Source organism: Hippocampus zosterae, chromosome 10 (assembly GCF_025434085.1).
Source record: "Hippocampus zosterae strain Florida chromosome 10, ASM2543408v3, whole genome shotgun sequence".
In the NCBI taxonomy this organism is placed as follows: domain Eukaryota; kingdom Metazoa; phylum Chordata; class Actinopteri; order Syngnathiformes; family Syngnathidae; genus Hippocampus; species Hippocampus zosterae.
In genome coordinates, this window is record NC_067460.1 from 9693962 (window position 1) to 9708140 (window position 14179).

Consider the following 14179-nt stretch of genomic DNA (forward strand, 5'->3'; position numbering starts at 1 on the left):
TTTATGTGCGTTTGGTAGAGGATCCCGTGACTGAAGATGGTGTGTGTGCTGAAGACTGTGGGCTGGTGACTTGTACAACTCATACTTACCTGGCACGGGAGATACCATGATCAAGAAGGTGGTTCACCCAGGGCGAGGCTCAGCCATTGCACTCCGGCTGTGCTGACCCCTGCGAATTCCCCAAATGTGGGAATCTCGACTGCATAATTTCTGGTAGTGGGGGACTGCGTTCGCGCTCTCCCCTGATTCACTGGTCAATGGCAAATTGTTATCATTGTGATCTTAATTCTGTGAACAAGTTTGACAACAAATAAGGTTCACACAAAGGTTGCGGAGTAGTTGAAATGGCGCTGGTGCTGATATAGTGAATGGGTTGAGGAGAGCTGCATGAGTTCCAGTCTTTCTGTCAAATGTTGATCAAATATGTCTTTTCATCACAAAATTAAAATAACAGCTACATTTATGTTCCGTCACTGGAAATCCCTCATTGGGTTATTTGTCCACCTAAAACATTGTGGTAGCAGAAAATGGGGTACGTTGCATTGCTGCTTTCCTATTGGACATACTTGACCCACAATACCTAGCAGTTGAGAATCCAAATCATCTTTATTGGCCAAGTATGTAGAACACACAAGGAATTTGTCTCCGGTATAACACGCTGCATTAGTATCATCGTAAACAAGGACATGACAAATAGGTATGCAAGGGCATTTCGTAATGTAAGTGAGACAATGTGCAAAGTATCAAGCAGAGCTAAAGTGATCAGTGGTAGAATACAATACGGTGACAGTTTGTACAGTTGGTGCAGAAAATCATTGAACCATTTTAGAGTGACCAGTAGCAGTATTTGTAGTACAAGAGAGTGACCACGTCAGTGACTGTTTAGGGAGTTAATGGCTAGAGGGAAGAAGCTGTTTAAGTGTCTGCTGGATTTGGTGCGCATGGATCTGTAGCGCCTGCCTGAGGGGAGTAGCTGGAAAAGATGGTGGGCAGGGTGCGGGGGATCCAGGAGTATTTTCCGTGCCCTTGTCTTGATCCTTGCAGTGTGCAAGTCCTCAAGAGTGGGTAGGCCGGTGCCAATGATTTTTTCCGCCGTCCTAACTGTCCGTTGAAGTCGTATTTTGTCCTTTTTTGTGGCGGCCCCAAACCAAACCGTGATGGAAGAACACAGGATTGATTCGATGACTGCCGTGTAGAACTGTCGTAGCACCTCCTGTGGCAGACCATGCTTCCTCGGCAGCCTCAGGAAGTACATCCTCGGCTGGGCCCTTTTCAGGATGGAGATGGTGTTGACTTCCCACTTCATGTCCTGGGAGACTGTGATTCCCAGGAACTTGAAGGTCTCGACGGTTGACACAGGGCAGTTGGATAGTGTGAGGGGCAACTGTGGAGAAGAATGTTTCCTGAAGTCCACGATCATCTCTACAGTCTTGAGCGTGTTCAGCCCGAGGTTGTGTCGTCTGCACCAGAGCTCCAGCTGCTCCACTTGTTGGCGGTACGCAGACTCGTCGCCGTCTTTGATAAGACCGATGGCCGTGGTGTCGTCTGCGAACTTTATGAGTTTGACAGCTGGATTTGTTGAGGTGCAGTCGTTTGTGTAGAGGGAGAAGAGCAGTGGAGAGAGGACACATCCCTGTGGGGCTCCAGTGCTGGTGGTGCGTGTTGATGATGTTGTTGCTACCAGTCTCACCTGTTGTGTCCGTCCCGTCAAGAAGCTGAGGATCCACTGGCAGATTGTAGGGAACACACCGAGGTGGAGAAGTTAGGAGTGAGGAGTTCCGGGATGACGGTGTTGAATGCAGAGCTGAAATCCACAAACAGAATTATTGCGTAGGTCCCTCTGCTGTCGAGGTGCTCGAGGATGTAGTGCAGACCTATGTTGACTGCGTCTTCCACAGACCGTTTGCCCGGTAGGCAAACTGGAGAGGGTCCAGCAGGGGTCCGGTGACGTTCTTTAGGTGGTTCAGCACAAGGCGTTCAAAGGACTTCATGACCACAGACGTCAGGGCGACGGGCCTATAGTCGTTCAGTTCCGATGTTGCCGATTTCTTGGCAACTGGGATGATGGTAGACTGTTTGAAGCAGGATGGGACCTCACACAGCTCCAGGGATCTGTTGAAGATTTGTGTGAAGACCGGAGCCAGCTGGTCAGCGCAGACTTTCAGGCAGGAGGGGGCCACTTTGTCGGGCCCCGCAGCTTTCTTGATCTTCTGCTGATTGAAGAGCCGTCTCACGTCCTGTTCGTGGATCTGTAGTGGAGAAAAAGAGGGTGTGGGGGTGGGGGATGTAGATAGAGTAGTTTCTGGTAGAAGTGGGTGTGTGTGGGAAATGGGAGTGTCCTTTTCCAAATCGGCAGAAAAGCATGTTTAGTTCATTAGCAAGACCCTTATTGTTCACTGTTTGGGAGGATGGCATTCTATAGTTAGTGATTGCTTTCAGGCCATTCCACACAGATGCAGAGTCGTTAGCAGAGAACTGTCTTTTCAGCCTCTCTGCATAGCTTCTCTTAGCGATGTTAATTTCCTTTGTCAATTGGTTTCGGGCGTGTTTGTACAGTGCCCGATCTCCACTTCTAAATGCGGCCTCTTTCTCTTTCTTGAGTTGCCTGAGTTTGGGAGTAAACCATGGCTTGTTATTGTTGAAGGAGCGGAAGGACTTCGTTGGTACACACATGTCCTCACAGAAACTGATGTATGATGTTACAGTGTCTGTGTATTCATCCAGTGTGCCCGTTGAAGTTTCAAAGACGCCCCAGTCAGTGCAATCTAAGCATTCTTGTAGAGCTAGCTTTGCTTCATCTGTCCATTTTTTCACAGTCTTAATAATCGGGTTAGCACATTTGACTTTCTGCCTGTATGTAAGTATTAAGTGGATTAAATTGTGGTCAGAAAGACCCAATGCTGCACGGGCGACCGATCGGTATTGCTTCACTTTTGTTTCATTTGCAGGCTAGCAAACCACACAGTTGGCCTCATTATCACTTAACTGTTTGTAATTGTTGTTTGGCGTGTAAATGCGTTTTGTTTGTGGTGATTTGACTTTTGTCACCATGACTGTAGCCAGCACTGTCGGGAATGACATTGTCCCTTGAGGCAGTTCGGAGTTATCGCTTCTCGGCCTTTTGGCTAAGATCAAGTGTAGTATCTGTTCTTATCAGTTTAATATCTGATACGTCCCCTATCGGGGACCATATATTAAATTGATTTTTGGAACTGGGAGATGGAATAGGGGCTTGCTCCGTCCACTCCACGCATCGACCTGGTATTGCAGTATCTCCAGGAACGGTGCACACCCTCTGATGGTCAATAGCAATACTACTTACGAAAATAAGTGCTGTCTTTCCATACTTGTAATCATCATCAGAGTTGGTATGAAAGTTTTTTATGTTTTGATACTTCAAAGGTGAAGCTTGTAAATGTGGTCCATTATTGTAGATGGATAAAAATCCATCTTTGAAAGATTAAGTTTCTGAAATGTGAATGTTAATCTTTTTCAGTGGGGTAGAACCTATTCCAAGAAAGTTGCGTCTCCCATCAACTAATTTTTTGAAGCAGTAACTCTTGTGAGATTGACATGATTCTCAATCAACCTTAATGCTAGTCCTTTTTCTCTGAGTTTTTAAAAATGTTGCAAGTCTCTCAAATTTTCTGGATTATTTTTTTCTTTTTTTGCCTTCAAGATAAAAACAATCAAAGAGCTCAGTATAAAAGGATAAGGATTCAAACGTACATTTCCGAATGTAGATTTTTTTAATACTGTGCTAATAAATATTAGTAGTTGACTCATCTAAAATGTATTTAAATCAAGTGTCGCGAAAGATTGTTTGGTGTTACAAACACCGCGAGATGGCAGCAGCATTAGATTCTGTTCCTGACCACAAAAAGAAACACAAAGTGAGTTGTTGTGGGGAGGGACGATTCTGGCTTTGCATTCTTGGGCGAAAAGAAGCAATGAATGATGGGATTGTTTTTGCAAATTCTTTTGACCTCACTTAAAATGGGTTAGTTCATGACACAATCCAAAGGTACTACGGATGTTGCCTCAGCCAGTGAGTCTGAGTGAGTTTATGTGCGTTTGGTAGAGGATCCCGTGACTGAAGATGGTGTGTGTGCTGAAGACTGTGGGCTGGTGACTTGTACAACTCATACTTACCTGGCAGGGGAGATACCATGATCAAGAAGGTGGTTCACCCAGGGCGAGGCTCAGCCATTGCACTCCGGCTGTGCTGACCCCTGCGAATTCCCCAAATGTGGGAATCTCGACTGCATAATTTCTGGTAGTGGGGGACTGCGTTCGCGCTCTCCCCTGATTCACTGGTCAATGGCAAATTGTTATCATTGTGATCTTAATTCTGTGAACAAGTTTGACAACAAATAAGGTTCACACAAAGGTTGCGGAGTAGTTGAAATGGCGCTGGTGCTGATACAGTGAATGGGTTGAGGAGAGCTGCATGAGTTCCAGTCTTTCTGTCAAATGTTGATCAAATATGTCTTTTCATCACAAAATTAAAATAACAGCTACATTTATGTTCTGTCACTGGAAATCCCTCATTGGGTTATTTGTCCACCTAAAACATTGTGGTAGCAGAAAATGGGGTACGTTGCATTGCTGCTTTCCTATTGGACATACTTGACCCACAATACCTAGCAGTTGAGAATCCAAATCATCTTTATTGGCCAAGTATGTAGAACACACAAGGAATTTGTCTCCGGTATAACACGCTGCATTAGTATCATCGTAAACAAGGACATGACAAATAGGTATGCAAGGGCATTTCGTAATGTAAGTGAGACAATGTGCAAAGTATCAAGCAGAGCTAAAGTGATCAGTGGTAGAATACAATACGGTGACAGTTTGTACAGTTGGTGCAGAAAATCATTGAACCATTTTAGAGTGACCAGTAGCAGTATTTGTAGTACAAGAGAGTGACCACGTCAGTGACTGTTTAGGGAGTTAATGGCTAGAGGCAAGAAGCTGTTTAAGTGTCTGCTGGATTTGGTGCGCATGGATCTGTAGCGCCTGCCTGAGGGGAGTAGCTGGAAAAGATGGTGGGCAAGGTGCGGGGGATCCAGGAGTATTTTCCGTGCCCTTGTCTTGATCCTTGCAGTGTGCAAGTCCTCAAGAGTGGGTAGGCCGGTGCCAATGATTTTTTCCGCCGTCCTAACTGTCCGTTGAAGTCGTATTTTGTCCTTTTTTGTGGCGGCCCCAAACCAAACCGTGATGGAAGAACACAGGATTGATTCGATGACTGCCGTGTAGAACTGTCGTAGCACCTCCTGTGGCAGACCATGCTTCCTCGGCAGCCTCAGGAAGTACATCCTCGGCTGGGCCCTTTTCAGGATGGAGATGGTGTTGACTTCCCACTTCATGTCCTGGGAGACTGTGATTCCCAGGAACTTGAAGGTCTCGACGGTTGACACAGGGCAGTTGGATAGTGTGAGGGGCAACTGTGGAGAAGAATGTTTCCTGAAGTCCACGATCATCTCTACAGTCTTGAGCGTGTTCAGCCCGAGGTTTGTGTCGTCTGCACCAGAGCTCCAGCTGCTCCACTTGTTGGCGGTACGCAGACTCGTCGCCGTCTTTGATAAGACCGATGACCGTGGTGTCGTCTGCGAACTTTATGAGTTTGACAGCTGGATTTGTTGAGGTGCAGTCGTTTGTGTAGAGGGAGAAGAGCAGTGGAGAGAGGACACATCCCTGTGGGGCTCCAGTGCTGGTGGTGCGTGTTGATGATGTTGTTGCTCCCAGTCTCACCTGTTGTGTCCGTTCCGTCAAGAAGCTGAGGATCCACTGGCAGATTGTAGGGAACACACCGAGGTGGAGAAGTTAGGAGTGAGGAGTTCCGGGATGACGGTGTTGAATGCAGAGCTGAAATCCACAAACAGAATTATTGCGTAGGTCCCTCTGCTGTCGAGGTGCTCGAGGATGTAGTGCAGACCTATGTTGACTGCGTCTTCCACAGACCGTTTGCCCGGTAGGCAAACTGGAGAGGGTCCAGCAGGGGTCCGGTGACGTTCTTTAGGTGGTTCAGCACAAGGCGTTCAAAGGACTTCATGACCACAGACGTCAGGGCGACGGGCCTATAGTCGTTCAGTTCCGATGTTGCCGATTTCTTGGCAACTGGGATGATGGTAGACTGTTTGAAGCAGGATGGGACCTCACACAGCTCCAGGGATCTGTTGAAGATTTGTGTGAAGACCGGAGCCAGCTGGTCAGCGCAGACTTTCAGGCAGGAGGGGGCCACTTTGTCGGGCCCCGCAGCTTTCTTGATCTTCTGCTGATTGAAGAGCCGTCTCACGTCTTGTTCGTGGATCTGTAGTGGAGAAAAAGAGGGTGTGGGGGATGTAGATAGAGTAGTTTCTGGTAGAGGTGGGTGTGTGTGGGAAATGGGAGTGTCCTTTTCAAATCGGCAGAAAAACATGTTTAGTTCATTAGCAAGACCCTTATTGTTCACTGTTTGGGAGGATGGCATTCTATAGTTAGTGATTGCTTTCAGGCCATTCCACACAGATGCAGAGTCGTTAGCAGAGAACTGTCTTTTCAGCCTCTCTGCATAGCTTCTCTTAGCGATGTTAATTTCCTTTGTCAATTGGTTTCGGGCGTGTTTGTACAGTGCCCGATCTCCACTTCTAAATGCGGCCTCTTTCTCTTTCTTGAGTTGCCTGAGTTTGGGAGTAAACCATGGCTTGTTATTGTTGAAGGAGCGGAAGGACTTCGTTGGTACACACATGTCCTCACATAAACTGATGTATGATGTTACAGTGTCTGTGTATTCATCCAGTGTGCCCGTTGAAGTTTCAAAGACGCCCCAGTCAGTGCAATCTAAGCATTCTTGTAGAGCTAGCTTTGCTTCATCTGTCCATTTTTTCACAGTCTTAATAATCGGGTTAGCACATTTGACTTTCTGTCTGTATGTAGGTATTAAGTGGATTAAATTGTGGTCAGAAAGGCCCAATGCTGCACGGGCGACCGATCGGTATTGCTTCACTTTTGTTTCATTTGCAGGCTAGCAAACCACACAGTTGGCCTCATTATCACTTAACTGTTTGTAATTGTTGTTTGGTGTGTAAATGCGTTTTGTTTGTGGTGATTTGACTTTTGTCACCATGACTGTAGCCAGCACTGTCGGGAATGACATTGTCCCTTGAGGCAGTTCGGAGTTATCGCTTCTCGGCCTTTTGGCTAAGATCAAGTGTAGTATCTGTTCTTATCAGTTTAATATCTGATACGTCCTCTATCGGGGACCATATATTAAATTGATTTTTGGAACTGGGAGATGGAATAGGGGCTTGCTCCGTCCACTCCACGCATCGACCTGATATTGCAGTACCTCCAGGAACGGTGCACACCCTCTGATGGTCAATAGCAATATTACTTATGAAAATAAGTGCTGTCTTTTCATACTTGTAATCATCACTTAGAAGTGTAATATCAGAATTGGTATGAAAGTTTTTTATGTTTTGATACTTCAAAGGTGAAGCTTGAAAATGTGGTCCATTATTGTAGATGGATAAAAATCCATCTTTGAAAGATTAAGTTTCTGAAATGTGAATGTTAATCTTTTTCAGTGGGGTAGAACCTATTCCAAGAAAGTTGCGTCTCCCATCAACTAATTTTTTGAAGCAGTAACTCTTGTGAGATTGACATGATTCTCAATCAACCTTAATGCTAGTCCTTTTTCCCGGAGATTTTAAAAATGTTGCAAGTCTCTCAAATTTTCTGGATTATTTTTTTCTTTTTTTGCCTTCAAGATAAAAACAATCAAAGAGCTCAATATAAAAGGATAAGGATTCAAACGTACATTTCCGAATGTAGATTTTTTTAATACTGTGCTAATAAATATTAGTAGTTGACTCATCTAAAATGTATTTAAATCAAGTGTCGCGAAAGATTGTTTGGTGTTACAAACACCGCGAGATGGCAGCAGCATTAAATTCTGTTCCTGACCACAAAAAGAAACACAAACTGAGTTGTTGGGGGGAGGGACGATTCTGGCTTTGCATTCTTGGGCGAAAAGAAGCAATGAATGATGGGATTGTTTTTGCAAATTCTTTTGACCTCACTTAAAATGGGTTAGTTCATGACACAATCCAAAGGTACTACGGATGTTGCCTCAGCCAGTGAGTTTATGTGCGTTTGGTAGAGGATCCCGTGACTGAAGATGGTGTGTGTGCTGAAGACTGTGGGCTGGTGACTTGTACAACTCATACTTACCTGGCAGGGGAGATACCATGATCAAGAAGGTGGTTCACCCAGGGCGAGGCTCAGCCATTGCACTCCGGCTGTGCTGACCCCTGCGAATTCCCCAAATGTGGGAATCTTGACTGCATGATTTCTGGTAGTGGGGGACTGCGTTCGCGCTCTCCCCTGATTCACTGGTCAATGGCAAATTGTTATCATTGTGATCTTAATTCTGTGAACAAGTTTGACAACAAATGAGGTTCACACAAAGGTTGCGGAGTAGTTGAAATGGCGCTGGTGCTGATATAGTGAGTGGGTTGAGGAGAGCTGCATGAGTTCCAGTCTTTCTGTCAAATGTTGATCAAATATGGCTTTTCATCACAAAATTAAAATAACAGCTACATTTATGTTCCGTCACTGGAAATCCCTCATTGGGTTATTTGTCCACCTAAAACATTGTGGTAGCAGAAAATGGGGTACGTTGCATTGCTGCTTTCCTATTGGACATACTTGACCCACAATACCTAGCAGTTGAGAATCCGAATCATCTTTATTGGCCAAGTATGTAGAACACACAAGGAATTTGTCTCCGGTATAACACGCTGCATTAGTATCATCGTAAACAAGGACATGACAAATAGGTATGCAAGGGCATTTCGTAATGTAAGTGAGACAATGTGCAAAGTATCAAGCAGAGCTAAAGTGATCAGTGGTAGAATACAATACGGTGACAGTTTGTACAGTTGGTGCAGAAAATCATTGAACCATTTTAGAGTGACCAGTAGCAGTATTTGTAGTACAAGAGAGTGACCACGTCAGTGACTGTTTAGGGAGTTAATGGCTAGAGCAGGGGTGTCCAAACTTTTTGCCCAGGGGGCCAGATTTTATGTGGTAAAATGTCGGGGGGCCGACCTTGGCTGACATTCTTTACATTGAACAACAATATTGTCTAACAAATTTTAGTAAGCCAGTCTGTTTCACATTTCCATTTTTATTTTAATTTCAACAATCTTAAGAATTTCTTTTGGTTCATTTGAAACAGGTATATCACATGCAACTGCTTATTCACTTGACTTTTTCTTAAACAGAAGTCTCCTGAGTGCAAATTGATTGATTTGAAACATAAAATGTATCACCATGACTTTTCAATAGTCACAAAACCTTTGACTCGAACAACAGGGAAATGATCAAGCAATACACATATCCACAACTGCAAGGATCATTTGAAATATGACATATCAGTCAATATAAACACGGAGTGATGTCTTGTTAACTCGTGAGTGATGCCCTCTAGTGTCTAAATGCTATTACTCATTTAGTGAATGCTATTACTCATTTAGCCACTAGAGGGAAGCAGTACTCTATGAAACATCACTCACCAGTCTACGAGACCTCAGTCAATGCAACACGTGTTCCATTGCGTCCAACCTGCGGGCCAGACGGCATTGATTTTATGACGGGGGTCGAGGGCCGGATGAAATTCGACCGTGGGCCGGATTTGGCCCCCGGGCCGGACTTTGGACATGCCTGGGCTAGAGGGAAGAAGCTGTTTAAGTGTCTGCTGGATTTGGTGCGCATGGATCTGTAGCGCCTGCCTGAGGGGAGTAGCTGGAAAAGATGGTGGGCAGGGTGCGGGGGATCCAGGAGTATTTTCCGTGCCCTTGTCTTGATCCTTGCAGTGTGCAAGTCCTCAAGAGTGGGTAGGCCGGTGCCAATGATTTTTTCCGCCGTCCTAACTGTCCGTTGAAGTCGTATTTTGTCCTTTTTTGTGGCGGCCCCAAACCAAACCGTGATGGAAGAACACAGGATTGATTCGATGACTGCCGTGTAGAACTGTCGTAGCACCTCCTGTGGCAGACCATGCTTCCTCGGCAGCCTCAGGAAGTACATCCTCGGCTGGGCCCTTTTCAGGATGGAGATGGTGTTGACTTCCCACTTCATGTCCTGGGAGACTGTGATTCCCAGGAACTTGAAGGTCTCGACGGTTGACACAGGGCAGTTGGATAGTGTGAGGGGCAACTGTGGAGAAGAATGTTTCCTGAAGTCCACGATCATCTCTACAGTCTTGAGCGTGTTCAGCCCGAGGTTGTGTCGTCTGCACCAGAGCTCCAGCTGCTCCACTTGTTGGCGGTACGCAGACTCGTCGCCGCCTTTGATAAGACCGATGACCGTGGTGTCGTCTGCAAACTTTATGAGTTTGACAGCTGGATTTGTTGAGGTGCAGTCGTTTGTGTAGAGGGAGAAGAGCAGTGGAGAGAGGACACATCCCTGTGGGGCTCCAGTGCTGGTGGTGCGTGTTGATGATGTTGTTGCTCCCAGTCTCACCTGTTGTGTCCGTTCCGTCAAGAAGCTGAGGATCCACTGGCAGATTGTAGGGAACACACCGAGGTGGAGAAGTTAGGAGTGAGGAGTTCCGGGATGACGGTGTTGAATGCAGAGCTGAAATCCACAAACAGAATTATTGCGTAGGTCCCTCTGCTGTCGAGGTGCTCGAGGATGTAGTGCAGACCTATGTTGACTGCGTCTTCCACAGACCGTTTTCCCGGTAGGCAAACTGGAGAGGGTCCAGCAGGGGTCCGGTGACGTTCTTTAGGTGGTTCAGCACAAGGCGTTCAAAGGACTTCATGACCACAGACGTCAGGGCGACGGGCCTATAGTCGTTCAGTTCCGATGTTGCCGATTTCTTGGCAACTGGGATGATGGTAGACTGTTTGAAGCAGGATGGGACCTCACACAGCTCCAGGGATCTGTTGAAGATTTGTGTGAAGACCGGAGCCAGCTGGTCAGCGCAGACTTTCAGGCAGGAGGGGGCCACTTTGTCGGGCCCCGCAGCTTTCTTGATCTTCTGCTGATTGAAGAGCCGTCTCACGTCTTGTTCGTGGATCTGTAGTGGAGAAAAAGAGGGTGTGGGGGTGGGGGATGTAGATAGAGTAGTTTCTGGTAGAGGTGGGTGTGTGTGGGAAATGGGAGTGTCCTTTTCAAATCGGCAGAAAAACATGTTTAGTTCATTAGCAAGACCCTTATTGTTCACTGTTTGGGAGGATGGCATTCTATAGTTAGTGATTGCTTTCAGGCCATTCCACACAGATGCAGAGTCGTTAGCAGAGAACTGTCTTTTCAGCCTCTCTGCATAGCTTCTCTTAGCGATGTTAATTTCCTTTGTCAATTGGTTTCGGGCGTGTTTGTACAGTGCCCGATCTCCACTTCTAAATGCGGCCTCTTTCTCTTTCTTGAGTTGCCTGAGTTTGGGAGTAAACCATGGCTTGTTATTGTTGAAGGAGCGGAAGGACTTCGTTGGTACACACATGTCCTCACAGAAACTGATGTATGATGTTACAGTGTCTGTGTATTCATCCAGTGTGCCCGTTGAAGTTTCAAAGACGCCCCAGTCAGTGCAATCTAAGCATTCTTGTAGAGCTAGCTTTGCTTCATCTGTCCATTTTTTCACAGTCTTAATAATCGGGTTAGCACATTTGACTTTCTGTCTGTATGTAGGTATTAAGTGGATTAAATTGTGGTCAGAAAGACCCAATGCTGCACGGGCGACCGATCGGTATTGCTTCACTTTTGTTTCATTTGCAGGCTAGCAAACCACACAGTTGGCCTCATTATCACTTAACTGTTTGTAATTGTTGTTTGGTGTGTAAATGCGTTTTGTTTGTGGTGATTTGACTTTTGTCACCATGACTGTAGCCAGCACTGTCGGGAATGACATTGTCCCTTGAGGCAGTTCGGAGTTATCGCTTCTCGGCCTTTTGGCTAAGATCAAGTGTAGTATCTGTTCTTATCAGTTTAATATCTGATACGTCCTCTATCGGGGACCATATATTAAATTGATTTTTGGAACTGGGAGATGGAATAGGGGCTTGCTCCGTCCACTCCACGCATCGACCTGATATTGCAGTACCTCCAGGAACGGTGCACACCCTCTGATGGTCAATAGCAATATTACTTATGAAAATAAGTGCTGTCTTTTCATACTTGTAATCATCACTTAGAAGTGTAATATCAGAATTGGTATGAAAGTTTTTTATGTTTTGATACTTCAAAGGTGAAGCTTGAAAATGTGGTCCATTATTGTAGATGGATAAAAATCCATCTTTGAAAGATTAAGTTTCTGAAATGTGAATGTTAATCTTTTTCAGTGGGGTAGAACCTATTCCAAGAAAGTTGCGTCTCCCATCAACTAATTTTTTGAAGCAGTAACTCTTGTGAGATTGACATGATTCTCAATCAACCTTAATGCTAGTCCTTTTTCCCGGAGATTTTAAAAATGTTGCAAGTCTCTCAAATTTTCTGGATTATTTTTTTCTTTTTTTGCCTTCAAGATAAAAACAATCAAAGAGCTCAATATAAAAGGATAAGGATTCAAACGTACATTTCCGAATGTAGATTTTTTTAATACTGTGCTAATAAATATTAGTAGTTGACTCATCTAAAATGTATTTAAATCAAGTGTCGCGAAAGATTGTTTGGTGTTACAAACACCGCGAGATGGCAGCAGCATTAAATTCTGTTCCTGACCACAAAAAGAAACACAAACTGAGTTGTTGGGGGGAGGGACGATTCTGGCTTTGCATTCTTGGGCGAAAAGAAGCAATGAATGATGGGATTGTTTTTGCAAATTCTTTTGACCTCACTTAAAATGGGTTAGTTCATGACACAATCCAAAGGTACTACGGATGTTGCCTCAGCCAGTGAGTTTATGTGCGTTTGGTAGAGGATCCCGTGACTGAAGATGGTGTGTGTGCTGAAGACTGTGGGCTGGTGACTTGTACAACTCATACTTACCTGGCAGGGGAGATACCATGATCAAGAAGGTGGTTCACCCAGGGCGAGGCTCAGCCATTGCACTCCGGCTGTGCTGACCCCTGCGAATTCCCCAAATGTGGGAATCTTGACTGCATGATTTCTGGTAGTGGGGTACTGCGTTCGCGCTCTCCCCTGATTCACTGGTCAATGGCAAATTGTTATCATTGTGATCTTAATTCTGTGAACAAGTTTGACAACAAATAAGGTTCACACAAAGGTTGCGGAGTAGTTGAAATGGCGCTGGTGCTGATGTAGTGAGTGGGTTGAGGAGAGCTGCATGAGTTCCAGTCTTTCTGTCAAATGTTGATCAAATATGGCTTTTCATCACAAAATTAAAATAACAGCTACATTTATGTTCCGTCACTGGAAATCCCTCATTGGGTTATTTGTCCACCTAAAACATTGTGGTAGCAGAAAATGGGGTACGTTGCATTGCTGCTTTCCTATTGGACATACTTGACCCACAATACCTAGCAGTTGAGAATCCGAATCATCTTTATTGGCCAAGTATGTAGAACACACAAGGAATTTGTCTCCGGTATAACACGCTGCATTAGTATCATCGTAAACAAGGACATGACAAATAGGTATGCAAGGGCATTTCGTAATGTAAGTGAGACAATGTGCAAAGTATCAAGCAGAGCTAAAGTGATCAGTGGTAGAATACAATACGGTGACAGTTTGTACAGTTGGTGCAGAAAATCATTGAACCATTTTAGAGTGACCAGTAGCAGTATTTGTAGTACAAGAGAGTGACCACGTCAGTGACTGTTTAGGGAGTTAATGGCTAGAGGGAAGAAGCTGTTTAAGTGTCTGCTGGATTTGGTGCGCATGGATCTGTAGCGCCTGCCTGAGGGGAGTAGCTGGAAAAGATGGTGGGCAGGGTGCGGGGGATCCAGGAGTATTTTCCGTGCCCTTGTCTTGATCCTTGCAGTGTGCAAGTCCTCAAGAGTGGGTAGGCCGGTGCCAATGATTTTTTCCGCCGTCCTAACTGTCCGTTGAAGTCGTATTTTGTCCTTTTTTGTGGCGGCCCCAAACCAAACCGTGATGGAAGAACACAGGATTGATTCGATGACTGCCGTGTAGAACTGTCGTAGCACCTCCTGTGGCAGACCATGCTTCCTCGGCAGCCTCAGGAAGTACATCCTCGGCTGGGCCCTTTTCAGGATGGAGATGGTGTTGACTT

At 45.4% G+C, this 14179-nt stretch overlaps 1 protein-coding gene, 1 long non-coding RNA gene and 7 other non-coding genes across 10 annotated transcripts in view; 8 read left to right on the forward strand and 1 right to left on the reverse strand.

Annotated features, from left to right (window-relative positions):
* Window positions 1–14179, reverse strand: part of LOC127608740 (V-set and transmembrane domain-containing protein 5) — a 68574-nt gene that overhangs the window by 37680 nt on the left and 16715 nt on the right. The window lies entirely within an intron of this gene.
* Window positions 1–14179, forward strand: part of LOC127608750 (uncharacterized) — a 59361-nt gene that overhangs the window by 29371 nt on the left and 15811 nt on the right. The gene's annotated exons all lie outside the window — the stretch shown is intronic.
* On the forward strand, window positions 82–245 carry LOC127609567 (U1 spliceosomal RNA). The gene has a single exon (XR_007964690.1). It is a non-coding gene; the product is annotated as a U1 spliceosomal RNA (small nuclear RNA).
* On the forward strand, window positions 3106–3295 carry LOC127609472 (U2 spliceosomal RNA). The gene has a single exon (XR_007964601.1). It is a non-coding gene; the product is annotated as a U2 spliceosomal RNA (small nuclear RNA).
* On the forward strand, window positions 4145–4308 carry LOC127609540 (U1 spliceosomal RNA). The gene has a single exon (XR_007964665.1). It is a non-coding gene; the product is annotated as a U1 spliceosomal RNA (small nuclear RNA).
* On the forward strand, window positions 7163–7352 carry LOC127609509 (U2 spliceosomal RNA). The gene has a single exon (XR_007964638.1). It is a non-coding gene; the product is annotated as a U2 spliceosomal RNA (small nuclear RNA).
* LOC127609438 (U1 spliceosomal RNA) lies at window positions 8207–8370 on the forward strand. The gene has a single exon (XR_007964570.1). It is a non-coding gene; the product is annotated as a U1 spliceosomal RNA (small nuclear RNA).
* LOC127609510 (U2 spliceosomal RNA) lies at window positions 11921–12110 on the forward strand. Its single transcript, XR_007964639.1, has one exon. It is a non-coding gene; the product is annotated as a U2 spliceosomal RNA (small nuclear RNA).
* Window positions 12965–13128, forward strand: LOC127609441 (U1 spliceosomal RNA). Its single transcript, XR_007964573.1, has one exon. It is a non-coding gene; the product is annotated as a U1 spliceosomal RNA (small nuclear RNA).